We start from the raw sequence: 15841 nt of genomic DNA on the forward strand, positions 1-15841 counted from the left end.
GGGACTTATGACCACAGCAGTTGAGTCCCATAGTGCTCAGAGCCATTTGAACCAACCATTTGAAGAAATGATAATGTAATTCGCTGATCCACCTTAAGCTGAGAGTGTAAGCCCTCGAAACGCGTAGTGCGCGAAAATGAAACTGACTGACATGGATAATAGTTTTATATCTTAAACAGACGCAGTTTTCAAATCACTGTACAATATGGACGACATACAAAGAGGCTTACCAACAGTTCATTATCTCTGCGAAATTTTCGCTAATGGGACAGGAAAACTGGGAGGGGTGTTAGGAGCGCATTAGCTACCGCACTCTCCCTCAGACCACCACTATAGAGAGCCTGGTGGAATTCAAATGTAGATGTAGCACTGGCAATTTAGGAATCCTCTGTGTGACCAAGAGTGTGCACTGACATTGGCCGTGGAATGGGAGAGCAATACCAATTGCCACTTACTATTATCGGAAGACGAACAACAGCAACAATATCAGGTTCGAAATACCTTTGGTAGAGGATATCAGTAGGCAGATTATTTATCACTTAAACGTGAAGATTTAATCTTCTTAATATTACTCTATCGCTAAAGCTGACATTTTGGCTACTACTGTGGGTATTATTCTGGTTTTGAATCTGGTTGTAGTTACAGCTACTTTTCTATTATGGTTCTTGAGAATGCCCCAAAGAACGAATTCTGAAAACAGTTTTTTCACCGAGCAGTGGAGGATTAACAATTTTTGGAACACTTTTCCAATGAAAAACCTTATTGCTTAATATGTAAAAGATGGTTAAGTCAAAACTAAGGTCGACATTCCTCTTCGTTCCATGAAGCAACAGATGGGCGTTACTCTCATTATGAACGATGCGCTTCATTGGGCAAGTTAAGTATAGAAATATAAGAGTTGCCTGAACCATCAAGTTTTGATGAACAGAGTTTTACTGCATCGTATGTGGTCTGTTTAAAACTAGAAAACCATCAGAGATGGTTCATCAACGGAATGCTCATGAAAAAATGTGTAACAGAAGTGGCAAAAGCGTTTGCTTAAGACAATACCGCTGAAAATTTGAAAACAGATGCTTTGTCACGTAACAATGCATAAAGTCGAATTGTTGATATAGATAGCATAAAAAACAAACTTATCTGAAAATCTTCGTTGATCCATTAACTGAAAATTGTCGGTGCCATTCTTTGAGTAGTGGCGAGACTGCTGATCTCCTTTGTCTGCTAATTCTTAATAATGGACGACCCTTCTGTAAGCTGTGACTTATTCGCTTCGGTTCTCTTGGTCATAATAACAGGTTGGATATTTTTAATGCCGTTAAAAACGTCGTCTAGGGACGGTGTCTTTGATTAGTTATCAAAACGTCGTCGATCCAGTCGCCGCTTAAATCCTGAATAAAAATCCTAAGCAATGGCGGCCGAAGACTTCTGGCACAGGAAGCCACTCATTCAGCCGACTGCCTCGTCAAAGAAGGCGGAGGAGCAAACAGAGGTTCAGTGCACTCTTGCACTTGAGGTGGGAAAACTGTCCCTAAAGGGGGAGTAATCAGCAATTATCAACGGCATAAGCATGCAAATGGCAACAGAACGACTGCATTAAAGAGACACAATATGTATCCACAGGACATGTGGCATGTAATTGAAAACGTGTCATGATGATTTCTCCATTGGCAAAAACTTCCGGACTAGTCCCCCATTCGGATTTCCGGGAGGGAATTGGCAAGATGGGAGTGAACGAGAGAGAAAGACTGAATAACCAAAAAAAGTATAACGTTCTAAGAGTCTGGGCATGGAATGTAAGAGGTTTGAAGCTGGTAAGTAAGTTAGAAAATCTGAAAAGTGAAATGGTAAGGCTCAATCCAGGTACAGTGAGTGTTAGTGAAATAAAATGGAAAGAAGACAAGGATTTCAGGTCAGATGAGTACAAGGGTAATATCAACAGCAGCAGAAAATGGTATAACAGGAGAAGGATTCGTTATGAATAGAGGGTAGGGTGTAGAGTGAGCTACTGCGAACAGTTCATTGATGGGGTTGTTCTCATCAGAATTGACACCAAACCAACACCGACTACGATAGTTCAGGTATATATGAAAACATCGCAAGCTGAAGAAATAGTGAATATATATAAGGATATTGAACGAGTGGCTCAGTACGTAAAGGGAGGTGGAATGGAGTGCTGTTGTAGGAGACAGATAACAATTAAATGGTAGCGAAGAGTACGCTGAAGTTTAAGAGTCAGGAAGAATCAGTGCACAAATAAATGGGATAAGGAAGTACTAAACAAGTTCTCTGAGGCTATAGGTACTGCGACAATGAATATCTGTAGAGTTGAAGAGGAATGGATATTGCTATAAATGGCTATCAAAGACGTTTGAAAGAAAAACATAGTTACAAATAAGGTAAATAAAAAGAAAACATGGATAACATAAGAAATACTCTGACGATAGAAGGAGTTATAAAATTGTACGGGGAAATTCAGAATACAGAAATACAAGTCACATACGAATGAAATGAATAGGAAGTGTAGTGAAGCTAAGGTGAAATGGCTGCATGGATAATATGGTTCAAATGGCTCTGAGCACTATGGGACTTAACATCTGAGGTCATCAGTCCCCTAGAACTTAGAACTACTTAAACCTAACTAACCTAACGAGATCACACACATCCACGCCCGAGGCAGGATTCGAACCTGCGGCTGTAGCGGTCGCGCGGTTCCAGACTGTAGCGCCTAGAACCGCTCGGCCACCTGGCCGGCTGAAGAATATTAAAAAACTGAAAAGGAAAAATCAAAACAACCTTCCGTGAAATTAAAAGCAAGGGTGATACCATTAAAAGTGCAATGAGAATTCCACTGTTAAATGCAGAGGAGAAATGGGATAGGAGGAAAAGAGTACAATACAACCCACTATAAGCGTAAGACTATTCAGATGACGTGACAGAAGAAGAAAGAGGAGTCGACATACAATGAAGCGCAAAGAAACTGGTATAGGCATGGGTATTCAGACACAGAGATACGTAAACAAGAAAAGTACGGCGCTGCTGTCGGCGACGCCTATAGAAGACAGTGAGTGTGTGGCGCAGTTAGATCCGTTACTGCTGCTACAACGGCAGATTATCAAGATTTAAGTGAGCTTGAATGTGGTGTTACAGTCGGAGCACGAGCGATGGGATAGAGCATCTTCGAGATAGTGATGAAGTGGGAATTTTCCCGTACGACCATTTCACGATCGTACCGTGAACATCAGCAATCCGGTAAAACATCAAATCTACGTCGTCGCTGCGGCCGGAAAAAGATCCTGCAAGAACGGGACCAACAACGACCGAAGAAAATCGTGAAACTTGACAAAAGTGCAACCCTTCCGTCAATTGCTGCAGATTTCAATGCAGGGCCATCAATAAGTGTCAATGTAGAAACCATTCGACGAAATATCATCGATACGAGCTTTCGGAACCGAAGGCCCACTCGTTCATCATTGATGATTGCACTACACAAAGCTTTACGCATCGGCTGGGCCTGCCAACACCGATATTGGACTGTTGATGACTGGTAACGTGTTACTTGGTCGGACGAGTCTCGTTTCAAATTGTATCGAGCGGATGGTCGTGTGCGGGTATGGAGACAACCTAATGAATCCATGGGCCCTGCATGTCAGCAGGGGACTGTTCAAGCTGATGGGGGCTCTTTAATGGGGCGTGTGCAGCTGGAGCGATTTGGGACCCCTCTGACAGGTGACATGTACGAAAGCATCTTGTCTGATCACCAGCATCCATACATGTCCGTTGTGCATTCAAACGGACTTCGGCAATTCCAGCAGGACAATGCGACACCCCACATATCCAGAGTGGCCTCATGAATACTCTTCTGAGTTTAAACGCTTCCGCTGGCCACCGAACTCCCAAGACATGAACATTATTGAGCATGTCTGGGATGCCTTGCAATGTGATGTTCAAAAGAGATCTCCACCCCCTCGTACTCTTACAGATTTATGGACTGGACAGCCCTGCAGAATTCATGGTGTCAGTTTCCTCCGCCACTACTGCAGACATTAGTCGAGTCCATGCCACGTCGTGTTGCGGCACTTCTGCGTGCTCGCGGGGGGAGGGGAGGGGGGGGCGTACACGATATTAGACAGGTGCACCGGTTTCTTTGGCTCTTCGGTGTAGAAGAGGTAAGGTATCCAATATTAGAATCTGAATTTGAAAGAGCTGTGGAAAGTCTTTTGTGATCGAATAAGGCACAAGGATACATGGCATTCCATTACAATTTCTAAAATCGTTGGAGGAAGTGGCAACTATAGCCTACTACTATTCACGTTGGTATGTGGAACGTATGAGTCTAACGATATACAATATGACTTTCGGAAAAACATCATCCACACAATTCCGAAGATTGGAAGAACCGAAAAGTACGGGAATTGTCGTACAGTCAGCTTTATAGCTCACACATCCAAGTTGCTGGCGAGGGTAGTATGCAGAAGATTGGAAAAGAATATTGAGAAGCTGTTAGATGACGGTCTAATCGGCTTTAGGAGAGGTAAAGGCACCACAGAGGCACGTCTGACGTGGCGGCGTATGAGGGAAGCAAGAGTAAAGGAAAATCAAGACACGTTCATAGGATTTGTCAACCTGAGAAAAGCATTCGACAATGTCAAATGGTGCAAGATGTACAAAATTCTGAGAAAAATAGGGGTAAGGTATACGGAAAGTCGGATATGCAGGGGTAAGGGTGTAAGACAGGAATGTAGTCTTTCGCCCCTACTTTTCAGCCTATATACAGGCTTCGTTTGTCGCGGGTTAATTTTGCTTACTATGTAACAAACATAAGTTCTTAATTTCATACACTTCGTGATCACCAATCGTGATGTCAGGCTTATCGCTGTTCTCATTTCTGCTATTTCTCTTTACCTTAGTCTCTCTCCTATTTGCTCTCAATCCATATCCTATACTTGTTAGACTGCTCATTCCATTCAGCAGATCCTGTAATTCTTCTTCACACTCACTCAGGATAGTATGTCATCAGAGAATCTTATCTTTGATATACTTTCACTTTGAATTTTAATTCAACTCTTGAACACTTCTTATATTTCCGTCATTGGTTCTTCTACACAGGATGGAGAAAAGTTGTATCACCAAATTTTAGCCCTGGATAGCTGTTGTCAGTAGGAACCAAAATTAGTAATGTTGTGTCGGTCGACAATGCACCATTTTTGAACTTCGGAAACTTGGCGCCACGCGCTCCGATTGGCCGTAGGACTGCGTTATTGCCGTTCGCCTGTTGACGGGCAGCGCGATGGTTGTCGGTTCACACATAAAAACGATCACCAGATCTCAGGCCACCTGACATTTTCCTGTGGGGATTCGTCAAGGTTCTAATTTACCCACCTGTAATGAAGCGCCGCTACGGACGACTCGCTCTGTTGTCTGCCAGATCCGCTATACTCCGGACGTGTCTTCCAGCCCCTCACTTTGCAGACGAGATGGCTCTCACTCCGGTTACGGGAGCCTCCTGTCGCCGTAGAAGTGATCGCAAGATTTGTGACCCTCAGGGGCAAATACTCCTCCCTGGTTCTTAATTTACGTGTTTTTAGTCACGTAGGAACTAGATAGAGAATCCTCCCCCGACGCCCAACTACCGCACCCAAATCCGTCCTCAGTCCTCACCTTTACTTCCGCCATTGTTTGCATTCTTGTCCTACGCCTCTTTTAATCCGACTACTTCTCTCTTTATCTTTCATATTTATAGTCCTCTCTTGGTTAATGCAGGTATTGTATATGACCAGTTTTTCACGATAGCTGACAAAGATTGTATCCGTGCCCTACGCCCCTGTTAATCCGAGTACATGTCTCTTTATCTTCCAAATTTATGGTTCTTTTCTGATTCTTGTACGTATTGTATATTATCAGTCTTTCACGGCAACCTACACCAATTTCTCTGAGATTTTCAGACATATTGCGCCATTTTACTCTCTTGAATGCTTTTCTAAATTGAAACATCCTATAAAGATGTTTATATTTTTTATGGCTTGCCTTCATTACAAAATGCTATATCAGAATTGCCTGTCTGTTGCTTTTACCGTTCTGAATTCACTCAGTTACGTTTACGATTCTTCAGTATTTTGTTCTATTGTTATATTAAATTGTTAAGCTGTTTTGTGTAACAGTCCCCCCATTTATCTGCAATTGCTATCTTCGGGATTGTATGGATTATGTTCTTCCGAAAATCCGACCTTGTATTTGCAGCCTCATAGATGCTGCAAATTATGTTGCACTGGGTGCTAACGAGAGTGAACGATAACGAGGTGAATAAGTGCAAAATATCGGTTTCTTGGACGTAGCAGTGATGGTCTGACGTCTGCTGCGAACTCGGACGCGTCGAGAAAAAGTGCGGTCGCCAGGCAACGGGGTCAGTGTGTTTGTGCAGGCAGATAGCTCGGTAAACAAAAACTTGGACTTCCGCGGGCAGCGGGCGCGCTGCGGAAACTCCAGGCGAGGCCGCCATGCCGCCACTCGACAGTCCGGAGTGCAGCCGCTCTCAACCAGCTACGGCTCAGGGGATGAACCACTGGGCAGAAATTTCTCAACTACTCACTCCTTAAGCCATTTTTACTTTCTGATCAAAATCGACTTATCTTTGTGAGTGTGCGTCATGAGTCTGCGTGTAAATCAGCAGCCAGTCACACCGCGGTTGAGTCAGTGACGTCAGTGAGAGACTGTATGTGCCGGGTGTACAGCAGTAAAGGGAGTATAATACGACGATCCGGCAGAAACGAAATAGGTCCAGCGCGACTGCCATCTGGCCGTAGAACGGATGGAACTAAGACAATCAGCGCGCGGAAATAGAAAGCAGTTGTGAACTCCAATGTAGTGCGCCAGATTGCTAACTAAAGCGTCCCGGGTTTGACTCCAGAGCGTTTCGGGAACTTTCTCAGTTAGGGGTCTGGGTACTGTGTTGTCCTCACGTTCGTATCGTCATAATTGACATTCCACTAGTTGAGATAACTGTATATAATAATAGTAATCGTCAATCAGCGCATGCGCAAGAAACAGAAATACTGCACGCATGCGCATAAGGGGATACTCCTAGTGTGCTTTCTGCTCGTTGTTTATTTTCACTTCTAGAGCCATCAGATAACTTCATGTTATACACCGGGTGGTCAAAAAGTCGGTATAAATTTGAAAACTTAATAAACCACAGAATAATGTAGATGGAGAGGTAAGAATTGACACACATGCTTGGAATCACATGGGGTTTTATTAGAATAAAAAAAAAAAAAAAAACGAAGTTCACAAAATGTCCGACAGATGGCGCTGGACAGCAAAATGTCAATGACTGCTACCGTGACGGGTGAGAGGTACGCCGATATGTTACAGAATCGCATCATCCCCAGCCTGGCTGATAAACACCTGCTGGAATGTACGATGTTTATGCAGGATGGCGTTCCACCCCATATTGCTAGACGCGTGAAAGATCTCTTGCGCGCGTCGTTTGGTGATGATCGTGTGCTCAGCCGCCACTTTCGTCATGCTTGCCCTCCCAGGTCCCCAGACCTCAGCCCGTGCGATTATTGGCTTTGGGGTTACCTGAAGTCGCAAGTGTATCGTGATCGACCGATATCTCTAGGGATGCTGAAAGACAACATCCGACGCCAATGCCTCACCATAACTCCGGACATGCTTTATAATGCTATTCACAACATTATTCCTTGACTACAGCTATTGTTGAGGAATGATGATGGACATATTGAGCATTTCCTGTAAAGATGTTGTTGTGAATTGACAGGAGCCAATTCACGGAGTTGGAGGAAGCCGAAATGCACGCTTTTAAGCTCACGCAGGCTGGCGTGAGGTCTGGAAAATGACAATGTAAATATAGTAACCAAAAATAGCACATAGCTTCTGGAATACTTAACTTTAATCCATAATTGGTGTACATCGCTCTTGATGAAACGTAAGTACAATCTCGATATAAACTGGTAATGGCGCCTTGGTAGGTCGTAGCAAATGACGTAGCTGAAGGCTATGCTAACTATCGTCTCGGCGAATGAAAGCGTATTTGTCAGTGCAGCATCGCTAGCAAAGTCGATTGTACAACTGGGGCGAGTGCTAGGACGTCTCACTAGACCTGCCGTGTGGCGGCGCTCGGTCTACAATCACTGACAGTGGCGACACACGGGTCCGACGTATACTAGCGGACCGCGGCCGATTTAAAGGCTACCACCTAGCAAGTGTGGTGTCTGGCGATGACACCACAGATGTTTGCTTTGTCTTACTTTGTTAAGCTAATCATTGCTATTCTGATCAGATGAAGCACCATCCGTCGGACATTTTTTGAACCTTTGTATTTTTTTGGTTTTAATAAAACCGCACGTCATTCCAAGCATGTGTGTCAATTTGTACCTCTCTATATACATTATTCCGTGATTTATTCAGTTTTCAAATTTATACTGACTTTTTGATCACCCGGTATTTCAACTTTTGCTTACTCTTAAGTGAGTAAATTTTCATAAATGCAATAGTCAAACAAAAGCAGACTTTCTGTTGTACAAACAGTTTATGAAAAGAGTTCTTTGCGAGCCGTTGCGAGATTGACAGGTCGCGCCACGGTCTCTAGAGGAGTGTCTTTGCCTTAGGGGGGGGCGTGGTTTGCACGAAAATCTGAGGCGCGAGGGAAGGGAGGTGAAACAGTTTATTCGGGGTGTGGCGGCCGAGCTGGAACGTGGCGGCGACGCGGGTAGTTTGCCAGCAATTGATGGCTGATACAAGTTCGGCAGTTAACAGTCAGTAGCAGCGGCACCAGGAAGAGACAGTCAGGCGGGTTCCTGCATTCCGAACCGTTATTATATCCTAAGCGGCCTGCTGCAAAACCTTTCAACGTGGAGCGTATTGCCTGCTTCTGCAGTCGACCGGACCTGCAGGCGAGTTGCGGGCCACCGCTATGTTGAGGATGCGTATCAGCTGCGTGCTGTCCCTCCTGAATGGTTGTACGGATATGGCGATCTTCCGATCTGGTTTATCGGATGTGAGTGACTCGAGCATCGGCAGCAACCATAGCTATTATTGGCACTTCCTGTACCATACTATGCCTGTTTATTTCGGTAGTTTTCTGCTTGTTCGTTCGAGCTTCACGTCCGATTCCATGACAGAATTCTGGTTATTGATCACGCTTCTGTCTCTAGGCAGGAAAGTTTTGTGTGCGCTCCTATAGAACTACTGCATTTGTTTGTTTATTCAATTCTCCAATCTGTTATTTGCCAATTTCGGTCTAACTACCTAGGTGGTAAGGCATCGGATTTGTGGCGGCGCGCGTTTATATATTAAGTGGGTTCATTTGACATGACAGGTCTTGCAGGTGCTATTACTGGCGATCACAATTTCATCTTTTGCCTTACTGGGTACTGGTTTAATGCGGCCCGCCATGAATTCCTCTCCTGTTGCAGCCTCTTCATTGTAGAGTAGCATTTGTTCGAGGTATTCCAGGCTATGTCTCCAGCTGCCTCTGGTATCACGGAGGTTATTCTGTTATGCATTAATGTCCGTCCTATCATCCTGTCCCTTCTCCTTAGATTATCTTCCCTCCCCCCCCTCCCCCTAATTTTCAACATTCCTCTGTAGCACTTCAGTTCTCTTCAGTTCCGATTTTCACACAGTCCACGTTTCACTATCATACAGTGCTGTGCTCCGAACGTATATTCTCAGAAATTTCCTCCTGAAATCAAGGGATATGTTTGGCGTTAGTAGACTTCCCTTGGCCAAAAATGCCCTTTTTGGCAACGCCAGCTGCTTTTTGTATTCTGTCTGCTCCGTCCGTCATGTCTTATTTTGTTGCCGAGCTAGCGAAATTCCTTAACTTCGTCTACTTCGTGATCCCCAATTCTGTTGTTAAGTTTCTCGCTGTTCTCATTTCTGCTACGTCTGGATCTTTCGTCCTACTTGATTACTCTCAGTCCATATTCTGTACTCGTTAGACTGTTCGTTCCATTAAGCAGATGAAATCAGTCAGAGGACTAATGACTAAAAAAAAAAAAAGGAAAGAGACTTAATAATTAATGTTAAGAGGCCCCACCCTTACAAACAATACAAATTCCCAGTCTGCCCAATAAGGCAATGATGATAGATGAAATTGTGCTTTCGAGTGTATGCAGGACAAGGCATATGAAATGAACCCTCCTAATATATAAATCCGCCCCTCCACGAATCCGATGTCTTACGGTCACGGTAATGGTTAAGGTATTGGACTTCAGCGTCGCAGGTCCTGAGTTCATTGAAACTTCCTGGCAGATTAAAACTGTGTGTCTGACCGAGACTCGAACTCGTGACCTTTGTCTTTCGCGGAGAAGTGCTCTACCAGTGTTCGAGTCTCGGTCCGGCACACAGTTTTAATCTGCCAGGAAGTTGCATATCAGCGCACACTCCGCTGCAGAGTGAAAATCTCATTCGTGTGTTGATTGTTCGGCGGACGCAGGGATTTCTTCTCGTTGCAGTCTCTCGAGTATTGCCCGCAGACAAGGAGCAACGTGCTTACGATCAGACAATATCGTAGCGGGCGCACGTAACACATACTACGCTATGTCTCCGCCTTAAGTTGCGCACACTGTTCCTGAATGATCATCCATCGGCGAAATATGGATTAAGGTGGACTTGCAGCTTCACTCCGCTAGATGCATTAGTTTCAGTTAGTCCGACGGAATTAACATTGTCCCTCGAGACAGCACTAGGGGTATCTACAGTCGCCGCCCAGAAGAGGTTAAGTGGAGATTCTACTATTGATCACCGCTCATTGGATTCAGGGCTAGACAAGTGGTCATAGATGGATAGTGCAAGTCAACTTTGAGCTACAATCGCAGGCACCACCTCCATACTCAAGATATTTTATGTATAATGCCATTTAATAAATTATTGCAAATTGTCGATAACCTTTGTTGTCATATTTTCTGCCCAAGTTTATCTAAACTGTGTCGAGGCTCTATAGGTGCTGCGTGCAAGCAAGCTACCTAAAAGGCAGCAACTACTTTTTGTTGAGAGGGTTCTCTTCCTGTTACATTTATGTTGGGTATCTGGTAAAAAAATAAATACGAGGGGTGTTCAATAAGTAATGCAACACTATTTTTTTTTCTTTAGGCAGATTGGCTTTATTCAGGATTCCAACACATTCGCAACTACTTTGGGCTACAAAAACCTATTTTTCAACATAATATCCGTTCGTTCAAATGGCTGTGAGCACTATGGGACTCAACATCGCCGGCCGCTGTGGTCTAGCGGTTCTAGGCGCTCAGTCCGGACCCGCGCGACTGCTACGGTCGCAGGTTCGAATCCTGCCTCGGGCATGGATGTGTGTGATGTCCTTAGGTTAGTTAGGTTTAAGTAGTTCTACGTTCTAGGGGACTGATGACCACAGATGTTAAGTCCCATAGTGCTCAGAGCCATTTGAATCATTTTTGACTCAACATCTGAGGTTATCAGTCCCCTAGAACTTAGAACTACTTAAACCTAACTAACCTAAGGACATCACACACATCCGTGTCCGAGGCAGGATTCGAACCTGCGACCGTAGCAGTCCCGCAGTTCCAGACTGCAGCGCCAGAACCGCTCGGCCACCACGGCCGGCAGCTCATCTTATCTCCTCAAAGTTTCTTAGTCCTATTCCTATGAAGCCCATCTTCGTTTCTCTAGTACAATGCATTTTTGAGTTGTTACTTGTTTATGCATGATCTTATGACAGTTGATGTTCTGTATGCATGAAATCCGCTTAGCTGTCAGTTGCAAAAGCGTGGTATCCCAAGACCGTAATACCAATGAGTCACAGTCGGTATTACTCAACTCAGAAAAATATGTCAGAGTAACTTGTGTAATGGGAACTAGCTCATAGCGTCAATGGTACGTAAAGGAGGTGGCAGAGTTTGGTCCACTTGTATATTACTGGGAACACTTGGTCAGTCTACTAAGGCAACTGCTTACAAAACACTCTAAAATATTGCTCAAACTCTTGGGACTTATACTAAGTGGGACTAACAGGACATATTGAACGTACACAAAGAAAGGCGACACGAATGATAACTGGTTCAAATGGCTCTAAGCATTATGGGACTTAACATCTGAGGTCACCAGTCCCCTAGACTTAGAACTACTTAAACTTAACTAACCTAAAGACATCACACATAGCCATGCCCGAGGCAGGATTCGAACCTTCGACCGTAGCAGCAGCGCGGCTACAGACTGAAGCACATAGAACCGCTCGGCCACAGGTTTATTTGGTTCACAGAAGAGCGTAACGAGAATCCTGAAAGAAAAAAAAGTGGTAAACTCTTGAATCTGCGCCAATTTTCCTGCTGAAACCTGTGGGTAGCGTTTAGTAACTAATGCACATTTTTTTCCTCTCGGTCAGTTTCGGTTGAAACATGCAGAATTCGTAGAGTTACATCGCGCAATCTTCGAGCTTCTGCCCGTATAGTTTCATCAGGTTCCAGTAGTATACAAAGTTTGTTTATACGACGCCTTCAAAACGGCGTCTCTAGCGGACGTGCGTTCCAAGGAGAGAGCCGTTATTAAGTTTCTTTCCGCGGAAAACAAGAACATCGCTAATATTTACAGGCGCTTGCAGAATCTCTATGGAGACCTGCCAGTGAACAAAAGCTCAGTGATACGTTGGGCGAAGCTTCTGACATAACTGAACCGTGCTGCTGCTCGCGTTGGTGCTGTTGTAGGTTTCCGTCGTCTGTTGGGAGCCAGACTGGTTCCGGTTGTTTGTATTCTTCTTGTGTTGACTGGCGCCACTTAGTTTCGCAAGCGTTGCCTGTCCGCTGGTGGCAGCAGCGGCGTTATCGATATGTAGTAAGTGTGGCCCTATGTTTGGGGTGACGTCGTCGTTCTTCCCGGTCGTGCGAGCGAGCAGTACGGTTGGGGACTCCAGTGGGGCCAAAGAGGGCGGTGCAAGAACATGCCGGGACCGCTGACGGCACGCATACACTGCCGGATGTAGGGGCTGTGATCGCGGAGATGCACGAACTAGTCGTCAAACGGATCCAACAAGCTTTAAGTTGAGTGGATTTTAATCCTAGCACTGAAACCTCCCCCATTGAGAGGCCTCGCGATTGTCCAGTGACGTGGGTTCGTGTTGTTGCTCGCAGTGTCGCCGAGACGAACGGCAGCGAGTGGAGTGCTTGGGGAAGGCGGATCTAATTAGCTTCCCTCGACTTCTTGTTACTAATTGCTGCATTCTATGTGTCACTATTTGTTAAGTTCAACCAGCGGTGTTTTTCCTGGCTGGAGGCCGCTAACGCCCCAGCGACCTGCCCTGGAGGTTAGTGTGTGTAACGGCAGCGTACGTTTCCTCGCCTTGCCGCTGCTGTCCGGTAAGGCGTGTAGTTTTGACAGTTTCCTTGATTTGCAGGTCGGTTGGTGTTTCTTCTACCCTGTTAGTAGTGGTTACTTTCTCCTTTCAGACGCTCTGTACACAGTATTCTGAGGACGTGGTTCCGGTTTTGGCGTGGTGTTTCATCGTTGCATTGGTTATAGGACTTAAGGTAGCTTCAGCTGATTATCATTAGTCATTCGTTAGACTGCCAGTAGTCTGAGTTACCATCTTGTGAAGTGAATGCAACTCTTGGCTGCCTTTCTCATCGCTCGCGAAATTGTTTGTGGCCTGATCTACTCAGAGGTAGAATCCTGGAGCACCGTATGTGACTAGCCATTGTGTTTTATTATTATTATTTTTTTAAAAATTGTATTACCAAGTTACCATCATCTGTCTCACCTGTTTGGTGATCAGTTGCTTGTTCTATTGACTTAACCTTGTTATTATATTTGCTGTTTTATTATATGTTTCTAAATCTTTTTAATATATTTGCCATTCTGTGAGTTACAGAAAGTTTAACCGGTTGTGCTACCGAGTTTACTATCGTTTCGTCTCACATGTTTGGTGATCAGTTGTCTGTCTTTTAAATTAATATTTGCAATTGCCTTGCTGTTTGACAGTATTGTTTGTAAATTTTTTTTAATAATTGCCAACCTCGGCGTTAAAGGCCTTCAGCCGTGACTGTCACTACTTGTCTTAAAACTCTAATGTGGCAATTGTATTTTAGCAGTGAACCTTTAAGACCTTGGTGATATGTTTCCAATATTTTAATAACTGTAGTTTGAAAGCTGCAACAAGTTAAACAATTATTAATTTATTGCCATTAAGGCCTTCAGCAGTGAAACAATTCTAAAATTGTTGCCATTACTTTAATTTGTTGTTGGTTTTAAATAAATTTTGTGTCATTAAACGAAAAGCCAACCAATAGTAACTGATTGCGGCCCGGTCCACAATCGTAACAGAATCCTGCCTTCCTTGACCACCAGGTCTCAGTCACCTCAAGAAGGTCGTGCAAACCTGTCCGATCTTCTGCGTCCTGGCGGGCCGCACACGCTTGTGACTCCCGCGATGTTGGAACGTGCAGAAGTAGTGTTAATCGAGGGTCTAAGAGCACACTGCAACCCCTGCCGTATTGCTCTCACAGAGAGCGTGAGTACACGATTAGAGTAATTACAGCATGTACAGAAGCATTCAATTAGCCAAACTTTACTGCGCACCATACGCGAATAAGATGGCAAAAATCCCAATACATGGAATGGCAAGTACCCTCTGTCACGCTCTTCACTTTTTTTTTGGTCATCAGTCTACTCACTGGTTTGATGCGGCCCGCCACGAATTCCTTTCCTGTGCTAACCTCTTCATATCAGAGTAGCACTTGCAACCTACGTCCTCAATTATTTGTTTCAAGTATTCCAATCTCTGTCTTCCTCTACAGTTTTTTCCCTCTACAGCTCCCTCTAGTACCATTGAAGTCATTCCCTCATGTCTTAGCAGATGTCCTGTCATCCTGTCCCGTCTCCATATCAGTGTTTTCCACATATTCCTTTCCTCTCCGATTCTGCGTAGAACCTCCTCATTCCTTACCTTATCAGTCCACCTAATTTTGAACATTCGTCTATAGCACAACATCTCAAATGCTTCGATCCTCTTCTGTTCCGGTTTTCCCACAGTCCATGTTTCACTACCATACAATGCTGTACTCCAGACGTACATCCTCAGAAATTTCTTCCTCAAATTAAGGCCTGTATTTGATATTAGTAGACTTCTCTTGGCCAGAACTGCCTTTTTTGCCATAGCGAGTCTGCTTTTGATGTCCTCCTTGCACCGTCTGTCATTGGTTATTTTACTGCCTAGGTAGCAGAATTCCTTAACTTCATTGACTTCGTGACCATCAATCCTGATGTTAAGTTTCTCGCTGTTCTCATTTCTACTACTTCTCATTACCTTCGTCTTTCTCCGATTTACTCTCAAACCATACTATGTACTCATTAGACTGTTCATTCCGTTCAGCAGATCATTTAATTCTTCTTCACTTTCACTCAGGAAAGCAATGTCATCAGCGAATCGTATCATTGATATCCTTTCACCTTGTATTTTAATTCCACTCCTGAACCTTTCTTTATTTCCATCATTGCTTCCTCGATGTACAGATTGAAGAGTAGGGGCGAAAGGCTACAGCCTTGTCTTACACCCTTCTTAATACGAGCACTTCATTCTTGATCGTCCACTCTTATTATTCCCTCTTGGTTGTTGTAAATATTGTAAATGACCCGTCTCTCCCTATAGCTTACCCCTACTTTTTTCAGAATCTCGCTTCCACCATTTTATATTGTCGAACGCTTTTTCCAGGTCAACAAATCCCATGAAAGTGTCTTGATTTTTCTTTAGCCTTGCTTCCATTATTAGCCGTAACGTCAGAATTGCCTCTCTCGTCCCTTTAATTTTCCTTAAGCCAAACTAATCGTCACCTAGCGCATTCTCAATTTTCTTTCC

Source organism: Schistocerca cancellata, chromosome 6 (genome assembly GCF_023864275.1).
Source record: "Schistocerca cancellata isolate TAMUIC-IGC-003103 chromosome 6, iqSchCanc2.1, whole genome shotgun sequence".
NCBI lineage: Eukaryota > Metazoa > Arthropoda > Insecta > Orthoptera > Acrididae > Schistocerca > Schistocerca cancellata.